Here is a 22,611-nt window from a genome sequence, read left to right on the forward strand (position 1 = left end):
TAGTGATACAGGATGTGATCTTCCTGAACTCAGCTAGAGACCAGCAGGGAGATCTCAGAAGAGTGACTTCACCCATCTGTGCCTCCTCAGTTTCACATCCCCAAATAATGACAATAAATGTATCTGCTTCATTGGGCAACTGCAACAGTGATCTGAGATGAAGCATGTAAAAGTGCTCATAACAGGAACTGGCACCGAGTAAGTTTCCATAAATGTTAGCTATGATGCACATCATCACTGTCATTATTATAACATCATCACCCTTGATAAGAGGCAGGCATGACTTGCTCTGCAAATAAATTCAAGGACTTTAAACTGTGATTTTTAAACCTGGCCGCAAATGAGAATCATCTACCCTGAATTCCCTCATCCCAGACCAATTAGGGCATAATCTCCCTGGTGGGAGATCATACTCTTTGCATGATTCTAGTTGTGAAACCAAGGTGGGAACCCACATATATGAAGAGTTAAAGTGAATGCATCATACTTTAAGCATGGTGTTTATAGCTATAGGGCCTAAATCAGGTGAGACTTTATTCAGGTCACTGGTAGGGCACTGAGAGTTTTTGACCTCTAATTGTACTTGTCCCATTAAAGTGCCAATATAGCCTTGGCTGGAGGAATGTTGGCTTTTCCAGCTGGCAAAATGATTGTTTCCACCATGCAGCACATACTACATGAAGCCAGAAAAGCCACCAGTAACTTACACATACTTCTGTAGTGTGTATGCACAAATAAAATAAAATATTATCCTTGAGCACAGGGATAGGGTCATCTTTTTCTGGAGCTTAGTTATGGCACCTGGTGTGAAGACCAGAAAGATCATAGTTGGGCCAAAGAGCAAGGAAGGGACTACTATTCAGATCTCTGACAATGAGGATTAACCAGTCAAAAGGTACAAAGTGGGCTAGAAAAATAGTACATCACTTGCTTTGCACTTGAACAAACCAGGTTTGATCCCTAGCATTCCATATGGTCCTTCAAACATTACCAGGAGTAAATCCTGAGTGCAGAGACTAGAGTAACACCTAAGAATGGGTGTGACTCCAAAACAAAAAAAAATTTTAGTTATATTCAAGCTAAAGCTGAGTAAATGAGACAACTCTAACCATTGAAATACTTAACTATCTAGATGATTTTGGCAGCTGTTTGACACTTCAATTATAGGATCTAGGAAAACTAAATATTTCAAATACTTAGACTTCACAAATCTAAATAAATCTGCCAGGCACTCAAGAGACAATCCTCTATGTATTTATTTGTTTTTAAAGTTTAAGTCATTTCCGCCACAGAAAACCTCCAAAGGCAAGCATGAAATGATAGAAAAACCACAATTAAAAAAGAAAGAAATTAAGCAGCAACTAAATCATCATTCATTTGAACCTATTTTTGTTGTTTTTTTGTACCCTGACAGAAAGAGATTTACTCAGACTGTGATGGCTATTGGAAACCCTAGAAGTGATCCGTTCATCCTGAGAAGTACAGGTTAGGTTAGCACAACCTTCTTGTCCTTGCAGGGAGCTGAAGCGTCCAGAAGGGTTTATTCCCTCCTAATCATTCAACTGAAGAAAATACCTTGAGAGAAAGACACAATGGAGAAGGAGAGAGAGAGAGGGGGGGGGGGGGGGGGGAGGGAGGGAGGGAGGGAGGGAGGGAGGGAGGGAGGGAGGGAGGAGTGTTCACGAAAATACCAGAACATGTATTGACAACTACAAGATATACAATTGGAAGGTTCTGGGACCAGAGCCAGAGCACTAGTACATAGTACTAGTCACTTGCCTTGCCTATGCCCGAACTGTGTTCAGTCACCAGAACCCAGTCCACTGAGATCTGTCAGCAGTGACGCCTGAGCACGGAGCTAGGAGTAAGCTCTAAGCATAACTGAATGTCACTCAAAAATCAAAATATAAGAACAAAATGAACCTTTCAAACAGAAATGACATGTCAAAGAATTTCAAATCAAAAATTTTAAAAAGAGGGGCCAGAGCAGTGATGCAGAGCGGTAAAGCATCTGCCTTGCGGCACTAGCCTAGAACTGACAGCGGTTTGATCCCCCAGCGTCCCATATGGTCCCCCAAGCCAGAAGAGATTTCTGAGTACATAGCCAGGAGCGTCACAGCGTGTGGCCCAAAAACTAAAAAAAAAAATTTTTTTTAAAGATCCAGGGAGATAGTACAACAGATAAGGACCTTGCTTTACCTAATCTGTGATCTGCCCAAGTTGATTCCAAGTACTACAAATGGTTTCCCAAGCACCACCAAAAATGATTCCTGAGAACAGAGCACACAGCCAGATAGAGACCCAAACTCTTCTCTTCACTCATTTTTGTATTCTTGTGTTCCTAGGAATGGAATATCTGGGTCTAATGGGAGCTCAATTTTCAGTTTTTGGAGGAATCTCCATATCGCTTTCCATAGAGGTTGGACTAGACGGCATTCCCATCAGCAGTGGATAAGAGTTCCTTTCTCTCCACATCCATGCCAGCACTGATTGTTCTCATTCTTTGTGATGTGTGCCAATGTCTGTGGTGTGAGATGGTATCTCATCCTTGTTTTGATTTGCATCTCCCTGATGATCAGTGATGAGGAGCATTTTTTCATGTGCATTTTGGCCATTTGTATTTCTTTTTATCAAAGTGTCTGTTCATTTCTTCTCATTTTTTATGGAATTAGATGTTTTTTCTTGTAAAGTTCTGTCAGTGCCCTGTATATTTTGGATATTAGCTCTTATCTGATGGATATTGGGTGAATAGTTTCTCTCATACAGTGAGCGGCTTTTGTATCCTGGGCACTATTTCTTTTGAGGTGCAGAAGCTTCTCAGCTTAATGTATTCCCATCTGTTTATCTCTGCTTCTACTTGTTTGGAAAGTGCAGTTTCCTCCTTGAAGATGCCTTTAGTCTCAATGTCATGGAGTGTTTTACCTACGTGTTGTTCTATATACCTTATGGTATCAGGTATGATATCAAGCTCTTTAAGCCATTTGGATTTTACCTTCATACATGATGTTAACTGGGGGTCTATGTTCGCTTTTTTGCAAGTGGCTAACCAGTTCTGCCAGCACCACTTGTTGAAGAGATTTTCCCTAATCCACTTAGGATTTCTTACTCCTTTGTCGATTAGGTGATTGTATGTCTGGGGAACATTGTCTGAGAACTCAAGCCTATTCTACTGATCTGAGGGTCTGTCTTTATTCCAATACCATGCTGTTTTGATAACTATTGCTTTGTAGTACAGTTTAAAGTTGAGGAAAGTAATGCCTCCCATTTTCCTTTTCCCTAGGAGTGCTTTAGCTACTTGAGGGTGTTTATTGTTTCAGATGAACTTCATAAATGTTTGATCCACTTCTCTGAAGAATGTCATGGGTATCTTTATAGGGATCACATTAAATCTGTACAATGCTTTGGGGAGTATTGCCATTTTAATTATGTTAATCCTGCCAATCCATGAGCAGGGTATGTGTTTCCATTTCCGTATGTCCTCTCTTATTTCTTGGAGTAGGACTTAAGGATGCTCCTTTTAATGTACTTTCCCTTTTTTGAACTTGCTGATTTCAGCAATATCAACCCCTATCTGCAGTATTCATCATTATCATTATAACTGGGATGTGTTTGGGGAAGCTTTTCTTCAGATCTGTTTTAGCTGGTATGCTTTAAGCATCCAGGATTTGGTCATGTGCACATTAAGTCTAGAAGTTTCTCTGCAATGATGTCCCTGACTGTTGGTTTTTCCTAGGGATTTTCTTCCAGGGTCTCTGGGACTCCAATGAGTCTTATGTTGTTTCCATTGCGTTTTTCAAAGATTTCTATTTTCATCTGTTCACATTCTTTGTGGATTATTTTCTTATTCTGACATTTATTTTAAGGATCTTTTTCAATCACTTCTGTTATATGGAGTTGTTATGCATCTCATCTTCCAGCTCACTGATTCTGTCCTCAGCAGCACTTATTCTGTTGGAGAAACTTTTCAGTAAGGTTTGACTTTCATCTTCCAAGTTTTTCAGTCCTGTCATTTCAGTTTGGATTCCTCTACTTTCATATCCCCTTGATTATTATTTGTGGTTTATTCAGTTTGTTCCATGCTTTTTTTGAGTTCTAGAGGATCCTTCATATTTCTTCTCTAAAGTCCTTATATGAGAGGCTAAATAGGTGGTTAACACTTTTCAGGTCATTAGAACTGCCATTTTCATTCACTATAGTAGAGGCTTGCATTATTTCCCCCATTTTCACATTTTTAGTGCAGTGTGTCTATGTTTTTTTCTGGGGTTCATTGGTGAGGAGAAGTGTATGGATGTGGAGAGGAGCAGAGTAGCTGCATTGCTCTGGCTTTATCCTTCATGGGAGGTCACCTCGCTTTCACTGATGTATGTTCCGCAAGCTCTATTGTTCGGGGCAGTGTGGGTCCCAACCCTACACAGGGACTTGTTAAAATGGGACTCACATTGACATCTGTGCAGCTGGTGGAGAGAAGCCTCCACCCTTGAGGGGCAGGGACAGCTCACCTGTGTTTACATGCATTCCACAGGTTCTTGAGATGATATGGTTCCTGGTACCATGGGTTCAGTGGTTGAAATAGTACTGGATTTAAATTACAGGGCTAGTGGAGAGCAGGGTAAAGTCTAGTTCTAAATATGAATAAAAAGGCCCAACTAGGGAGGCCTTTCTCCATTCAGTGTACCCTGCCTCTCATATTTCACTTTTCCAACACAAGTGCTCACGGACCCATTGTCTGAGATATCACAAAGCAGCTAGCAAGATAGAATTAAAAGCTAATTTTACCAAATATTTCTTATACAAAAATCTTAAAAATATTTCCAGTGCAATAGTAATGAATGTAAGCAATTTCCTCATATGCAATCAGCCTGACTTTGATTCTCAGCATCCAGTCTGGTTCCCCAAGCATTACCAGAAGTGAGCTCTGAGTGCAGAGCCATAAGTAAGTTTTGTATACCTCTAGATGTAGCCCCCCAAAAACACAGAAAACAAAATTAGTCTTAAAGGTCTTTAATTCTCTAATGCTTCATGCATTAATGAAACATTTTTACTTGCTCTCTTAAGTTTTTCTAGGTATAAAAGATTGTTGAGAGAAGTCCGATGATATGTCACACTAGTGACCTTAAAACCTGTCCATCAGGAGTCATAAAGTACTATCACGGTAGTCAGGATCTCAACCAACATAAAAAAACCTTCTCTCTGGACCAACCTGTAGTTATGATGCAGACAGAAATGAGCTTTCAGTAATCTTCTAAGGATCCTACAATGTGTCTGGGGTTCCTTTGTCATTCCTCAAAACCCCATGGTTGATGTCTCTGTACTATTCCCAAGGATTTAGCAGAAGAAACAAAATTTATTAGATAATTCATAGTTGATTTATAAGTGTTCTTAAAACTACCTTCCAGAATATATGGATTTCTGTTTATTAGTTTTTTAATCAATGTTTGCTTTTTATTGAAAGGGTTAAACTAGGGTAACTCATTAATTGTAGTCATCTTAGTCTCCTAGCTCTCTCAGTTTCTCAAGCTGTGCATGACATGGATACTTCTGAGCAATGATAATAAATTTTGTTGGCATAATGATGCTTTCCTTATGCTTAGACTGAGGTTATGAATTTTAGTGAAAAACCTTTACATCCTATCAGGAGTTATTTGCACAGGCATCATGGAGATAATCACTTGGATCACTTGATTAAAATGCTGTGTACCAGGTTCAACCATTGCTTCATCATTTCTAGATTCTTTTCTTATGAAACCTTGCATATAGATCAATCCACATACAAGATAGAAGGAATAATTTCCTATTACACTCTGCCTTAGAAGCTGTGACTCCTAAATAAGAAAAATAATTATTTAAATATATGAAGTACAATCTAGAAGTTAGGACTTTGGACTCTCCTAACAGCGATGTGACATGGGTACATCATGGAGGGAAGTTCTAGGACTTGCTAAAATGTCTCCTCTTAAATGAATCAGGGCTTTCTCTGCCTTTTAGAGGGAAATGTAAGATAGAAGTTGTCATATTCTATCCACAAACACTAAAATGAAATGCTGCTGTATTCCTTATTTTTCTCCTGTAACAGTTATAAATGGCATCATGAAACTCTAACACACTCATTATTTTATATTTTCTAGTTATCCCACTCCCACTTGCTGGAAATAATCTTTGCTCAAGATCCATAAACTTTTTTTCTCTCTGAAACATATTCTTGTAAAAAAAAAAAGTTTATGGACACCACAAAAGGACCTAGAGGAGTGTAAAAGAGAATGTACAGAGCCTGTAGTTATTCCCATGACAGTATACTTCAAGGGCAGAGAAACCCTGTATTTTTTTAGGCCAAGGGAATTTTATTTCTAATCTCCCCAATATATACTGTGCCTATGCAAGAAAAAAAAAAAGAAGCACAAATTAATTTTATTTAGTTTGTTGTTGTTGTTGATTGTTGTTTTTTTAGTCTTTGCTTTATTTTTATTTCAGGATTGTGGGTATTATGTGGCTGTTGTCTATATTGCTGTGATGCTTTTTGAGTTTTTGGTTTTTTGAGTTTGATTTTTTTAACTTTTATTTATTTTTTTATTATTGTTGTTATGTTTTTCTCTTTTCCGTTTCTTTTCTTAAATTGATTGTTATAGCCTCTAGAAGGACTCCTCCCATTTTTTTGCTTCTTTGAATTTTGCCCCATTCTATTTTTTTTCTTTCCTTCAAACAGAACCACATAACTTGAACCATCTTGTTCCACTTCACAAATGGAGGGGAAAATAATGGAGGGTATCAAGACCAAACAGTCATATAAACATTAAGTAGAAATAAAAAAAAATGATAAAACTTAACACCAATTCCAAAGCAAATGACAATAGAATTGATACCCAATTTACAACATGCTAGACACAGAGAAGACGACTTATACAAGCAGCCATAGGGGTAAAGGAGGGGGATATGGGATGCATGCTGGGAACAGGGATGGAGGGAGTATAACATTGATGGTAGGAATGCCCCTGATTCAATGTCACTATGTACCTAACTTATTTCTGTGAAAAATTTGTAATCCACTTTGGTCAAAATAAAAATAATAATAAAGTGATGAGGCCCAACAATGAAAAAAAAAAGAGTTAACATACTTTTGTTTAGTTGTGCTTTGGGTTTTTTGTTTTTTGTTTTTTTTGGTGGGGGAGACTGGGGGCTGAGTGGTATAATCCTCACCAGCAATAGTAAGGGTGTCTGAGGGAAATTTTAACTGTTACTTAGTCAACTAAGTAAGTGATTTAATACTAAGGCCCAAAGATGTGATATTGCATAGGCTGTACAATTCAGGGACTACCCAGGCTACTCCAACAGTACTTGTGGCTGATTTGGAAGGCCACAAGATTTTGGAGATCGAAGCTAAGTCTGTGTCATAACACTGGTATTTTCTCCCAGCCCATTGACACATTTTTAATGTAAAAAGCCAAATAGTAAATACTGTATATTTCATGGCCAATGCAATAATCTGCTATTCTATTTCTTTCACTAAAATTAATGTGTATGTGGCTGTGGTGGTTTCCCAATAAATCTTTATTTACAGAAAGAGACTTCAGACTAGATCTGATTAAATATTCTTTGCCAACTTCTGACCTCCATGGATTACTCTTCAAAGAACATCTTTCACAACCCCCTATTCCCCATTTCCCCACAACCACCACCACCAACAATAACAACAAAAATCAAGGTCTTAGGAGAATGGGAACACAAAAATTATTATTCCGCCTTTGCTAAATCTTATAATTTCTTAACTAGTGTCTACTGAGATTATTTACATGTCAACCTTTTTTGCCACTTTAAGACTTATCAAAACTGTCACCAGTCACCAAATGTTTCATTAATTATTGCAAACATCTTTAGAAAAATGCCACAGTGGGTTTCTTTCACCGAGTGATTTATTTCAGATATAATTTCACTTTAATTAATAAGGGATTTTGTGGTGACCCGGAGGGTGTGAGAACTAGCAGAAACTCTGTGGTTTGGTTAAGAGAGAACTGCAAACCTGTCTGTGCCTGCAGAAAGAATTTTTTAAAAGAAGAAAGAAAAGCTGGTTATATATTTTTGACTGTGAACATACAGCTGATGCCTTAAATAAAGGCACCTAGAATATTTTGAATCATAAATTAAAAGTAAGTGGAAGTGGAGCTAAGTGGTATCAGTTGGAAAAGGGGGGGGGTGGATAAGATTTGGCCTCCATAGTACCTGAAACTAATGTGTTTTCTTAACTCTTTTGAAATCAGTATCTGTACTACGTATGTCCTTACAAAATGCAAAATCAACAAATCTAAATTACAATTTATCATTCCCTACCTGGCACTGTGCAGCTAAAATTATGAGACAGTCACTGTACTTGGGTAGCCAAGTCTTTTTTTTAAAAGTGGCTTCATCTGAACTTCTCAACATTCTGAAACATACAATCACTTATCTAAGCAATAAGACTTATTTTTAAGGGGTGTGTTGGGAAGGGAGTTGGTTGTTGTTTCCAATTACCAATAAGCAAAATGCCTCATCCATATTTTCCCCAACACCAGGTTACATTAGTTTAAGTTTTAATATCCTGCCAAAGAGAAAAAGTCCCCTAATATGAAGCAAATACAGCTGTCTAATATTGCTGTTCAAATGCCACTGCATTAAATAAAATTCCATGCTGTAAAATTTTGCAAGGTGATAAAACAAAAATGATATAATAAATATAAAACATCTGCTTTTTTTTAACAAGACATTTGGAAACCGATTTCATTTATATTTAAACTTGTTTTGAAGTGTTCCTAGTTTTGAAAAACATCCTAGTTATACTATATTAGATTTTCCCCCTTAGGAAAAAGATTAAAAGAGCTGATACCCAAGTGAGGGGGAATCAGAAAAAGAGAAACCAAAAGGCCTTGCATTTGAATCTTCACCAGGCTTTTGGTCATATATAAAAGAGAAAGTGAGAAATGTCCTCCATTAGCAATGCTGGAAAATGGGTTCTCACATCTGCACAAAAATGCATTAAAACAACAAGTTTCTGGCAAGGGTTCAGGCACATATGCCCTGGGAAGAGAAGATTTTCACAATGTTTTTGACTCTGTATGAGTAGGAAGGATAGGTCCTAAAATATAGGAGAATAGCACAACCACATACACTGCTTTTAGCTTAGAAAAACGTTGACATAGAGGGATATGTCTCAAAAATATGGTGTTTCACCCATATTGTCAGATCTCAAATCTGAGCATCTGCAATTGGACTTACATCAGCTCACAAGTCTTCAATTTCCTTTGGAAACTCAGGAAAATGCTTTTGTTTGTTTGCTTGCTTGCTTGTTGCTTGCTTGCTTGCCTTTGGGCCACACCCAGCATTGCTCTTGGCTCTGTGCTCAAGGGTCACTCCTGGATAGGACTTGAGGACCATATGAGGTACCAGGGATTAAATCTGAGTTTGCTGCATGAAAGATAAGTGCCCTACCTGCTTTAATATCCTTAAAGACCTGGAAAATAACACTTAAGAATAAAGGAACAAAACATGCAGCTATTTGCTATAATTTTAAGTACCTTCATTCTGCATTTCTAGAGAGAATTTAAGAATATCTGAATTCATTGATGGCAATTCCATCAATATTCCTGGACTCAAAAACCATTTTATCTACAACACTCAGTTTTTCTTTGTTTATTTTTGTTTTTGTTTGTTTTTGTTTGTTTGAGGCCACACCTGGCAGTGCTCATTGTACAGACTATTCTGAGGTAAATTTTATTTTGCTGCCAAGTAAAATAATTAAGATGTTATGACTTTTCTCTCAAAGAAGAAAGGACTAAGCAAATTTCAGCACCAATTTATATAGTATCCACAGAACATAAAGGGGTTCCATATCAAAAGAGTTTTTAAAAAAAGAATTTCCATGACACCCCAGCTTTGACATAGGATCTATGCAAAAACCAAGATCTCTAATTACAGAAGCCTGACTATGACAACTATGATTAAGGAGAACTTTTCCTGGGACCATAAAGAAAGATCTTGAGGTTAGACTATTAGTAAGCCAAGAGCCTGTAGTTGGCCTTATGACAGGATGCTCCATGGGTAGGGACGCACTGTTTTTTGGGTAAAGGGTATTTCCTTTCTAATTTCTTCAATGTTTGCTGCACCCATGCAAAATAACACACACACACACACACACACACACACACACACACACACACACAACCACTGCTGTTGTGTATGTAAACATTTCCATGGGATTATTTTGTTACTGATTCTACCCTGATCAGTGATTGTGCCCTACCCTAGGGTGTGACCTGGCATTCTGCTCCCACCCTAAGGTGGTACCTGATTCTCATGTGTAAAAGCAAGGCTCTGTGGAAGGCAGGGGCTTTTATCGAGGGCTGATTCTGGGGCTTTTGGCTTCAGCCATGTCCGCCGAATAAAGCTGTTATCTTCTGAAGCCTGAATGCCTGTTAGCTTTATACCTGCCGCATTCACCATCAAGGGCTGACTTGCAACACAATGCCGCCACCACCCCTTTTTTTCTTTTTTTTTTTTTTTTCTTTTTTTTTTTTTTTGTTTTTTGGGCCACACCCGTTTGACACTCAGGGGTTACTCATGGCTAAGTGCTCAGAAATCGCCCCTGGCTTGGGGGGGACCATATGGGGCGCGGGGGGATCAAACTGCGGTCCTTCCTTGCACTTGCAAGGCAGACAGACACCTTACCTCTATCGCCACCTCACCGGCCCCGCCACCCCCCTTTTCAGATTTTATTTGTATCTTTTAGATAGGGTGCTACCAGCTTTCTTATAGAATCTTGGTACATGAATTACTTTGTTTTACTTCATATTTCTGCAATTTTCTATACAATTGAGAAGAAAAGAAAAAGAAGATATGATTATGGTAGTTCTCTGTGTAGTTATTTCTATAACTGCACTCACCATTCTTTGTGGTGAGCTTCATGAAGTGAGCTGGAAGTTCCAGTCCTCCTCTCATTGTCTCTGATGATTGTTGCATAAAAGACTTTTATTTTTCTTAAAACCCATAGATGAGTGAGATTATTCTGCGTCTCTCTCTCTCTCTCTCTCCCTCTGACTTATTTCACTCAGCATGTCCTGGAACCTATTTTTTCCTCATTTTTTCTTTATTTAAACATCTTGATTACATATATGATTGTGATTAGGTTTCGGTCATGTAAAGAACACCCCCATCACCAGTGCAACATTACCACTACCAATGTCCCAAATGGGACACCACTACTAAATAAATAAATTATGGCATATAAATTTTTTAAAAGATAATATAAATTTACTTTTGTTTTCCCATTTCTTTTATTAATTCATATTAGTTTGCAATATTATAGAATTTCAGTAGTAGAGTTTAATATCTCTGTAGATGTAGACATCACTATATGTTGCAGTATTATCCTGTCATCATAAAGACCTTTCTATCATTTCACACCCTATCCTCATTTTTTGCTCTAGTGTCTACCATAGTTTCCACCAAATCTAGGAGTTATTTCTGTGGGTTTTTTGACTATATACTTCTTTTAGTTCTATATATTCCACATATGAGTGGAACCACTTGGTAATAGTACTCCTCTTTCATATTTATTTCGCTTTGTATAATCATCTCTATTCAACTCTTTGATTGCATCAATATTATGATCTCAGAATTTTGGGGATGGGTGTTGGGTATGGGGATATACCTAGAGGCACTGAAGAACTTATTCTTGGCTTTGTGCACAGAGCTCACACTTAGAAACACTTGGGAAACTATATGTGGTGATTAGTGTGAAAATCCAATTGATCTGTTCAAGTTAAGCTCTTTAACCTCTGTGTCACCTACTCTATCTAGATCTGATTTCAGCACTTTTAATATCAAAGAAGTTTTCTATTAGTTATATACACTACATATTCCTTATTCAGACATCTGGAAATAAATAAGTTGATTCCATATCTAGATAGTTGGAAATAATACTGCTGTTAACATAGGAATTCAAATATTTTGGATCAAATCATTTAAATAAATTTCTAGGACTGACATCAGGTCATATGATATTTCCATTTTTAACTTTTTAAGGAATTTCTATTCTGTGTTTCTATAGAGACAGCACCAATTCACATTTCCACTCCTCATTCTCACCAATGTTTATTGTTGCCAATCTTTGTGCTAGAGGTCAATCTCACATGTATGAAGTGATGTCTTTTTAAATCATTATTTGCATTTCTTTCATAATATGTGATGCCAAACATTTTTAATGTGTTGCTGGTCCACTTATATGTCTTTGAATATATCTATTCTGGCTTCTTGACCATTTTCAACTTAAGTATGCACAGTTTTTGTTAAGTTGTGTATGTTCATTATATAATTAGGTTATCAATCCCTTGTTAAATGTATAATGCTCAATATCTTCCCCCGAGTGTTTGGTTGCCTTTTCTTTCGTATGTTAGAGTTTCTTTTGCTATTAGTTATTTTTTTATTTCATGTAGACCCATCTATTATATTGTTTTTATTTCTCTTGCCAATATTGTTGAGTATCCAAATAAATCTTGAATGCTAAAACCATTAGAGTATATCATGTGGGTTTTTTATGTGTATTTTTAGTGATGGGTCTAAAATATATGCATTTAATCTATGTATCTACTCTATGTTAGATGATTTTTGTATGCTATTAAGAAGCGATCCAGTTTTATTTTAGTGCTTATTGCTGTTCAATTTCCCAGAAACTCTTGTTGAGAAGGATTTCTTTTAACCAATTTATAGACTGCCTCCTTTTTTTTTTTTTTTACAAATGTAGACACCTGCATATATATAAATTTATTCTTGTTCTTTGTATCAATTGATCTGTGTGCTTGTTATTTTTTAGTATTTTAAAACATACTAATGTTTTTGTAGTACAGTTTGAATGTAGAGGTTTTAATGCTTTAATTTTCCTTCTTTTATCTTTAAATCACTCTGGGGTATTTTTGGGTTTTATACAAATCTTAAAATTACTTTATTTACATAAAAACATTTATTTGTCACTCCATTATTTATTGCAGCACTTAGCATAATAGCCAAGATATGGGATCAACCTGGATGTCCAACAACAGATGAGTGGATCATGAAGATGTAGTACTTATACCCAATGGAATACTACATAGCATTTGGAAATGACACAATCATGGATTTCACAGCAACATGGATGGAACTAGAAAATATTACATTAAATGAAGTAAGTCAGAAGGAGAAGGATAAATACAGAATGATAGCATTTACTTGAGGTATTTATAATATAAACCATATATATACATATAATTTTCCATAAAGAAGCATAACAGTCTAAATGGTAGAAATACTGAACAAAAAAGAAAAAGAAAAGAAAAAAAAAGAAATACTGAACAATGTAGGTGCTAGGATATAGCAAGGAGAAGCAATCAAATCAAGTGACAAAGGGGAAATACAAAGGCTCTAAGATCTTTTATACCATAAAGAAATCAGCAACAACAGAAACAGCTGTTTAGAATGAACAGGTGTTCAATAAACTTCCCACTACAATGACCTATAATAATGTTTTAATGTATTTATCCACAGATGTAGGTGCAGAATATGATTGGAAGCCAGGAACCCCCACTACAGTGCTTATAGTCAATATGTGCTAATATCCTAAATTTACTAGGTATAAAATAGCTCTTCAACTTCTTTGTCCACAGAAGTTCATTATGCTATATAATTTTTCAATTTGGCCCACAACCTTACCCATTTACTTTTGACTAAGTCTTCTATTAGGACCTAAAGCATATGACCATTGAGACCACTGAAACAGACAACTGTGCACCACAGACTTATGATACAGGTCCAACTCACTGAGTATGTATTTGAAGATTACTATTATCCCTTCCCCCTTTCTCCCTCTCCTTTCTTCTCTTTTTTTGCTTCCCATCTTCTTTCCCCTTCTTCACTTCAAACTATGTTACTATGATATCATAAAACCATGCTGTCAGTGTCTTTTTAGGAAAGGAACCTCAATGCAGAAGACACAGCGGATGTGACTACATAGGGTAGACACCTCTTATAGTGATCACTATCATAGTGCTTTGCAAACTAGACATGAAAATTATGCTGATTCTAAAATGCTCCAGCCACTATCTAACCCTGAAAGCTTCATTTAGCAAAGTTCACCCCTGTCAATGATGAAGTGCCTAGAAATTGGAAAATCTTCCCATTTTGAGGCTCTGGGCCATTTTTTTAAAAATATTTTTTCTTTCCTTTTCTTATTTTTTCTTTATCTTTATTCCCCCTCCTTATATCTTTTTTCGTCCTCCTGATTTCTTATTTTTTTCCTACTTTTTCTCTTCTTTTCCTCCTAATCTATAGTTTAGCTTTCTATCTATCTTTTCTTAACATGATTATTTCATATATATATGATTTTTATTTTGACCATATTGGCTTACATATCTTTCACAGTAGTATTTTAGGTACATATTAACATTGAATCAGGGGAATTTCCATCACCAAATTTGTCCTTCCTCCATCCCCTTTCCCATCCTGCATCCCATTTCCCCCTCCCTACCTCCCCTCCCCAGGCTGCTAGAGTAAGTGGTCCCCTCTGTGTCTAGCTTACTACATAGTGATCATATATCTGTTTGGTCCTGGTACCCTCCCTTATTTCCCCCTCTATTTGAGAGGCGGAACTAGATAGTTCAAGTTCTGTGATTTTGTTTGAAGAAGAGAAAAGCAATAAAGTGGGGTAAAAATCAAATAAGCCGAAAATGGGTGTAGTCCTTCTAGATCAGGGGTGGTGAATAAGTTCGACACAAAGAGCCAAAATTTTAAACCGTGAGAACCACACCACGCAGTGACCTGCCAAAAGAGACAAACACTCACACAAAAGCATCTAATTTTAACAATAATCTATTAAACACATATTGCATTTTGCCATTTTGAGTGACGGTCAAAATCCTGCAGTTGGTGAGGGTGTGCTGCATCCTCCACACTAAGAACTAACGGCAAGATGTGACCCAAAATGTGACACATGGGTCCCCTGCTCGCTGACCCGTGCAGTTGTTTCCGAGGGATGACGCAGCCCGGGGGCGAGACTCCATGCTCGGAGATCTCTCCTCAGAGGTTCCTTCTCAGAAGCAGCAGAACAAAATCCAAACTTAGCAAAGAGCCACAGTATACAAAATAATGGTAAGAGGCAGAGCCGCATTCATTTTGGTTGGGAGCCGCATGCGGCTAGAGAGCTGCGTGTTCGCCACCCTTGTAATTAGATTATTTCTTAAGCGCAGGCCTCCAACATCAACTTATGAAAAGATCTCTAATGTCTGTCTATAAGTGGGCATGAGATTGTATACAGTGGACTCATCCTTGTTTGCCCAACCTATATAGTTAACAATCCATACCTATACTGTTTATAGCCCCCCTTATATATTATCCCCCAGTCCCTGCCTTCAGAACTCCTTCTATCCTTGGTCCATTATCCCTTTGATTTAATCCTCCTTACCTTCAATTCTTAACTCATTAGGTACTGAAACAGACCTTCAGCCCCTATAAGTCAGAAGAAGAAGAAGAAGAAGAAGAAGAAGAAGAAGAAGAAGAAGAAGAAGAAGAAGAAGAAGAAGAAGAAGAAGAAGAAGAAGAAGAAGGAAGAAGAAGAAGAAGAAGAAGAAGAAGAAGAAGAAGAAGAAGAAGAAGAAGAAGAAGAAGAAGAAGAAGAAAGAAGAGAGATCCACAGAATTTGAATCATTTTTTCTTCCTCATAAATTAAGGGTGGGAAGAAAAGAAAAGAAAGTGGATAGTACCAGGAGCAAACAGTCATATGGACATTAAGTGGAAATAAACAACAATCAGGCCTAAATATCAAACCCAAAGTCAATGACAACACAATCAAGATCTAAAACAAATTATATACAAAGGGGACCATTTACGCTAGCAGCCCAGGGGGCACAAGGGGGAAATATAGGATGCATGATGGGAACAGGGGTGAAGGGAGGTCAACATTGGTGGTTGTCCTAATTCACTGACACTATGTACCTTAAATATAACTGTGAAGACTTGTAATTTACATGGGTCTCAATAAAAAGTATTATAAAAATACTTCCATTGGTGTTTTAATAGATTATATTAAATCTGAAGATTTCATTAGGTAAGATGATTATTCTAGTAATATTCATTCTCTTGACACCTACTCCTTAAAAGGTTGACACCAATGCTGCAATTCGTGTTAATTTTACCACATTCAATGTGAGTGATCATTGATACATGGTAGTATAAATGTCTTATAAAGGTATTCAAGGTCTTTCTCAATATGGAACCATCTGGCCTAATTTTTTCACTATACTTTCTACATTCAATATGTGTTGCTTTTACAGAAATACCTTCTATTACTTTGATTCACATGGTATGATCCTACTTATGCTCAAATATTACCAGCTGCTTTAAGTGTCCTGGCTCTTCCCAGTAGATGTATGTTGGGGACTGACTTGTTTGAGGACATTTTGCTGTTCTCTCTGCCATAGCCCAGCTTTTCACCTAAAAGCAATATGCAGTCTTGCTGTAAATCTCTGAGCTAAGAGAAAAGAATGTAGCTGCAGGACTTAATTTAGCTATAAGCCCGGAGGAGAGAAAAAACTGCCTGGTCCAGTTATCAGAAACTAGGCCCCATTCCTTAAGACCACATTCCGGAGTAATTTAGGCTGTTATCAATAAGTATATGCTATATTGTCTGTTCAAGATCACTAGGCAAGCACATATTGCACCATTTCCTGATAGTCAAGCAATTAGGAATGCAGCTAGAAGGACACTAGAAGTTTCCATTGAAACAGCACGTTCAGTATAGCTTAAAGGTCATCCAGCCCTAGCCCACTGCCCACTTCCTTATGAGCCTTCGCGCCAAAAGTATGATTGACAACACCTTGTACTGCCCCCTTCTCCTTCACTATAAAAGAAGGGGTTACACCTCAATAAATGTCTTTGAGCAGTGAGACGCTGCCTTGGATCTTTTATTATTAACCTCTCTCAGATTTTTTACAGTGTGGTTGTGCTTCTACTCAGCAAAATAGAAGTGCGGTCGTCTGAGAAGCCTTTCCAGCTAATTCCTGCTGGCCGGGCCCCCCTGGGGGGCTTCAGGACCCTGCATTTTGGCGCCCAACGCGGGGCTCGAAGATCACCGCCACACTCCGAACAACTACAGGTCGGCGAGTCTAGAGCTCCTTCGTAAATCGCGGAAATTACCTCATCAGGGTAAGCGTTGAAACGAGTTAGCCTTAATCAAATATTTAAACTGCAGTTTTTCCAGTCGTTCCGATCGCCGCCCCTGATTGGCTTTTGGGGCTTAACCCATAGGATACACTACCATGGGTAATTCTTTGAGTACTGAACTTAAATTCATTAAATATATACAGTCTGAGTTGAAAGCCAGACATATAGAGGTTACCAAAAAAGATATTTGTAATTTCTTAATATTTGTTCATGATGTTTGCCAAAAATCTAGTGTTCCTGGGCTCCCTCTCGCTCTAACTCTGTCTCTCAGTTTCCTTCCTCTTCTGACCCTTCATCTTTACTTCTGCCGCTGCACCCTCTGTGCAAAATCCTAAACAGCCCTTCACTTCCCTAGCTTCAGCTCCGTCCCTGTTCCACCAACTCCCCTCCTTAACCAGCAATTGCAACAATACAAAGCCTTTAATTGGAAAAGCCTCACAGCTGTTTCAAGCCGTGTGACCCCAGCCCCTTACACGCTCTCCTGATTGAAATCTATTGGGGGCGGCGCTGTCTCCCCCGCTGAAAAGCTGAACTCTTGCAAAGTTAACTTTTTCTCCGCAGTAAAATCTTTCCTTCCAGCAAGCAAGCACACATTCTAATCTCTGAGCTCATCGCTGGCTTCACCTTAAAGGGACAGCGCCCATTTTCCAAATCCCAGCTTAAACCCGGTTCCACACGTAGCAACAAACTTTTGCTACTCCCCCCCCCCTCTTGGCCATGCGGCAGCTTCAGCAAAATTCAGCGAGCAGGGCGAAAACCTCCCATCCCTTACTATACAAATGCCTATCTTCCCTCAGGCTTTTATAATTGTCTCTCTGGTGCTACAACTGTTCCCTTTTCCTGAGTTGGGATGCCTAAGTTGAAATGTTTTTCTAAGTATAAAGGCCACAGTTGGTAAAATTAAAAAGTCTTAAATGTGTTACAAAATGTCATAATAAGTTTAACCTACGCAAAGGTGACGTACCTGTTTTTAAAACTAAGTTTCTATGTAGCTAAAATGCAAAAAAAAAAAAAAAAAACAATATGATAACTAGTTAAATAAATTTGTTCATAAATTATTGTTCATAAACTTAAACCTTAAGTAGCTTTATTTCTTTTCTTAATTTCAAGCTTAATTTTAAACTCAAAGGTAAGTACAAATAATTTTGCATTTTCCAAGTTTAATCTTAAGTTGTCTCTGTTCATGTTGTGGTTAGCCCTTTTTAAAATAATATTGTTAATTAGTATCATAAAAGTAACTAAATTTTATAAGCAAATTAACAAGTATTAAAAATAATTTTGGTCTTAAGCTCTAGGTGTGTAAATGCATCAAATGTCTTTAACTATATTTTATAATGTCTAAACATTTTGTCAATTTGGTATCTAATATTTTTTACAAATTATTCACTTTAAGTCTTCAAAGTAAAAACAGTTGTTTTTTTTAAAAAGTCAGTTTTTTATACCTTTAATAATCATAGTTCATGCTCTTGTGTTTAATCATAAAAATTTTAACACTTTATTACAGCTGTCTTACTATTCTACTGTAAAACCAATTTATAACAAACCTGTTCCTTTACAGCAAATGATATCATACTTCAGAGTGCAGACTCCTTCTACAGTGCTCACTAAGCAATTTACTTAACAAAATTTTAACTGCTAACATTTTACTTTATGTTTTCAACTTTAAATTACAATTGTTTTAAAAATGTTTTGTGTTAAAGCTAAACCTTAAAATTTATTTTCAGCAGTTCCACTCCAGCTACGTTAACAATTTTTTTACAAACATGCCGGCTAAATATTTAAAAGCGCTTGTCAATTTTTCCAATGCAAATTTTGAATAAGTCCTCTTGTCTGTTCATGTGTGTGTGTTATGCGTGAAAGTGGCCACAATGTTGTGTTTCGTGTTTGTTCTGTCTGTCTATTTGTTATTTTTGCATTTCATATAAATACAATTTTTTAAAGCCTTATCCATTTTTAAAATTTCAATTAATTTTTTACCTGGCTTAGTCTCGTCATCTATAAACTGTGAAATCCTGCCAAAAATCCTGTGCTCAGCTAGCTTTGTTCTATCAGCATGGCAAAAAAAGGTAGGGGATGGTAAACCCCAAAAATTTCTCAAATGGCCATCAGGAATAACTTTTTCCTGGAGAATTTCTGGACTTTGCAATCCCCAGTTTTTCTGCTGTGTGTAGTTAAGGCCAATACTATAAGGCCAAATGTGGCTAGAAAAAGAAGCATCTAGCTTTAAAATAATAACTAAGAAGTTTAAAAAAAAAAATCATTTAAGTTCAGTTTAAAGGCTTTTGAACAATTGGCTATCATTAATTATAAGATTTTTTAAAAGTGCTAAAGTCTGGCAAAAGTCAGAAGGCATTTCTGTGGCATTCAAAAATAATCATTTTACCTCCTGCCAAGTTGTTTTCTTATAGACCTCCTACAGCTTCCTGCAGTCCTATCTTCACCCACTGCTAGCCCACCATTCCTACCGGACCTGTTTCTAACTGACTCTGCCTAAAGGAAATGCTGAATGGTACTCTGCCTGGCTGCCACCAACCACCCCCTTCGAACCAAGGCTTCATTAATTTGTTTGCTCCACTTCACTCCCTTGCAAGACAATGGCAACACCTCTGGTTCCTTCCCGTCCCCTTTTAAGGAAGAGTAAGCCACCCCCAATCAATTTTGCCACAACCTGGCCCATTCACCCATTCCCCAGGACACACTGGCTATGTCAGCTCAACCTCTCCCATGCCCTGAGCTCTTCAGGACTCTGCCGGCTTCCCCACCCTTCCAGCCCATGCTGTCCTCGGGACCCCCCCTCCTCTTCTCAGCTCATCCTTGTCATGATCAACGCTTCCGCCCTCCGCCCAGATGCAAACGCCTTCGGTACCTGCTATTCACCCACCTCAAACCTCATCCTACAGCTGGTCAACGCCTCCACCATCACCGACCCTGCCTGCTTTGGCAACCTCCTGCCTGTCTCTAACCCCTTCGCTCTGCGATCCAGCCCCAAGCCTTACTTCAGCATCACCTTGGAACAGATGGTGAAACTTATACTTTGCCTTTTGGTACCCAATATGATTCCCCCTATTGAAAATTGTAATCAAATTCTTGTCATTAATTCCTCCTTTTAGTTCATAATTGCCCCCAATTTAACGTTTCTTGCCTGTTTCACTGGTTTATCTCCCCCATTGTTTCACATTTGTTTTTTCAGTCCTAAAACTACTGTGTTTTCATTGTTTTAATGCCTAACTTACCTGTCAAACCTGCTCTCACCCTAGCCTTAATCATAGGCCTGGGTGCTACCGCTGTAAGCACAATAATTTATTCATTGGTTCATACTCTAAAATCTGTCAATGCCTTAAGTATAACTGTTGTTAATAATGTTTACAAACTTAAACTAAGTTTACAACACTTAAAGCACATTGTTAAATCCCTAGCAAAGATAGTGCAGCAAAACCACCATGCCTTAATTTGGTTTCCTTTTTTTTTGAAGAAAGGGGGAGTCTGTGTAGCCCTTAAGGAACAATGTTGTATTTTTAAAGACAAAACAGGTTTAGTTAGAGATAGCGTTCAACACATTGGTGATGGTATAAAAGATTTTGAAAAACATTTCGATGAAGAACAAGGTTGGTACCAGGATTGGTTTTTCTCTTCCCCTTGGCTCCACACAATCTTGTCCACCGTTGTGGGCCCTCTTATTAGCCTCATGCTGCTCTTTTCTCTTGGCCCATGGATTTTCCGCAAAATTACTGCCTTTATTAAAAACCAGGTAGATGAAAAGGCAAAAACCTCTATTCAGGTTAACTACCAGCGTCTAACCCCGCGTGACTCCTGTGAAAACTTGGCTTTAGTCACCAAGCCGCCTTTCCAGCCACTAAGTTTCCAGGAGATAGAGCGCATAGCTAACAGACGGAGCTCGCTCCGGCACTTGTGCTCTCGGCTGTGGAGACACCTACGACGGGATTAGCAAGGTCCCAGTTAGGGCACGGCCCTAAAAGGCTACAACGCATAATTCGGATCTCTGCGCGCAACCATGGCGTCTGTGGCCACCTGTTAAATGCGGCTTTGGCCGTGTCCGACCTGGTCAAACCTTGTATGCCTAAGACACGGTTCTTCCACCCGCTCACGACTTTCCTTCTTTTATTAGAAGAGAAAGGGGGAGATGTTGGGGACTGACTTGTTTGAGGACATTTTGCTGTTCTCTCTGCCATAGCCCAGCTTTTCACCTAAAAGCAATATGCAGTCTTGCTGTAAATCTCTGAGCTAAGAGAAAAGAATGTAGCTGCAGGACTTAATTTAGCTATAAGCCCGGAGGAGAGAAAAAACTGCCTGGTCCAGTTATCAGAAACTAGGCCCCATTCCTTAAGACCACATTCCGGAGTAATTTAGGCTGTTATCAATAAGTATATGCTATATTGTCTGTTCAAGATCACTAGGCAAGCACATATTGCACCATTTCCTGATAGTCAAGCAATTAGGAATGCAGCTAGAAGGACACTAGAAGTTTCCATTGAAACAGCACGTTCAGTATAGCTTAAAGGTCATCCAGCCCTAGCCCACTGCCCACTTCCTTATGAGCCTTCGCGCCAAAAGTATGATTGACAACACCTTGTACTGCCCCCTTCTCCTTCACTATAAAAGAAGGGGTTACACCTCAATAAATGTCTTTGAGCAGTGAGACGCTGCCTTGGATCTTTTATTATTAACCTCTCTCAGATTTTTTACAGTGTGGTTGTGCTTCTACTCAGCAAAATAGAAGTGCGGTCGTCTGAGAAGCCTTTCCAGCTAATTCCTGCTGGCCGGGCCCCCCTGGGGGGCTTCAGGACCCTGCAGATGTAATCATACTTTCCTAGAGAAACTCTTAGTTTAAATTTCTATTAAAATGCTCATTCCATAAAGCACATTACATACTTTAAAGTGTTTACATATTACACACTTATATTCCATCACATTTATCTTGAATTCACATTTATCCTGCTGCTCAAGCTGAAAGTAAAGTTTTGTCCCAAATATTGTTTCCCTCTCAATTTATGTAATCTATAGACTATGAACAATTTTAGAGTATTTGTTTTATTCATCATTTTATGTCTTTTTTTTAATATAAATTTTTATTTTGATCATAATGGCTTACATATTGTTGACAATAATATTTTAGGTACATATTTACATAAAATCAGGGGGGATTCCCATCGCCAAATTGTCATCCCTACGCCTCCGTTTCTATCCTACCTCCCTTTTCCTTTTCCCTCACCCCAGGGCGGCTAGAATATGTGGTCCCCTCTGTATCTAACCCACTACTTAGTAGTCTTGCACCTGTTTGGTCCTGATGCCTCCCTTATTTCCCCCTCTATCTGGAGTCAGGACTAGCTAGTTCAAGTTGCGTGGTTTTGTTTGAAGGAGAAAAAAGCAATAAACTGGGGTAAG

The sequence above is a fragment of the Suncus etruscus genome, chromosome 12 (assembly GCF_024139225.1).
Source record: "Suncus etruscus isolate mSunEtr1 chromosome 12, mSunEtr1.pri.cur, whole genome shotgun sequence".
NCBI lineage: Eukaryota > Metazoa > Chordata > Mammalia > Eulipotyphla > Soricidae > Suncus > Suncus etruscus.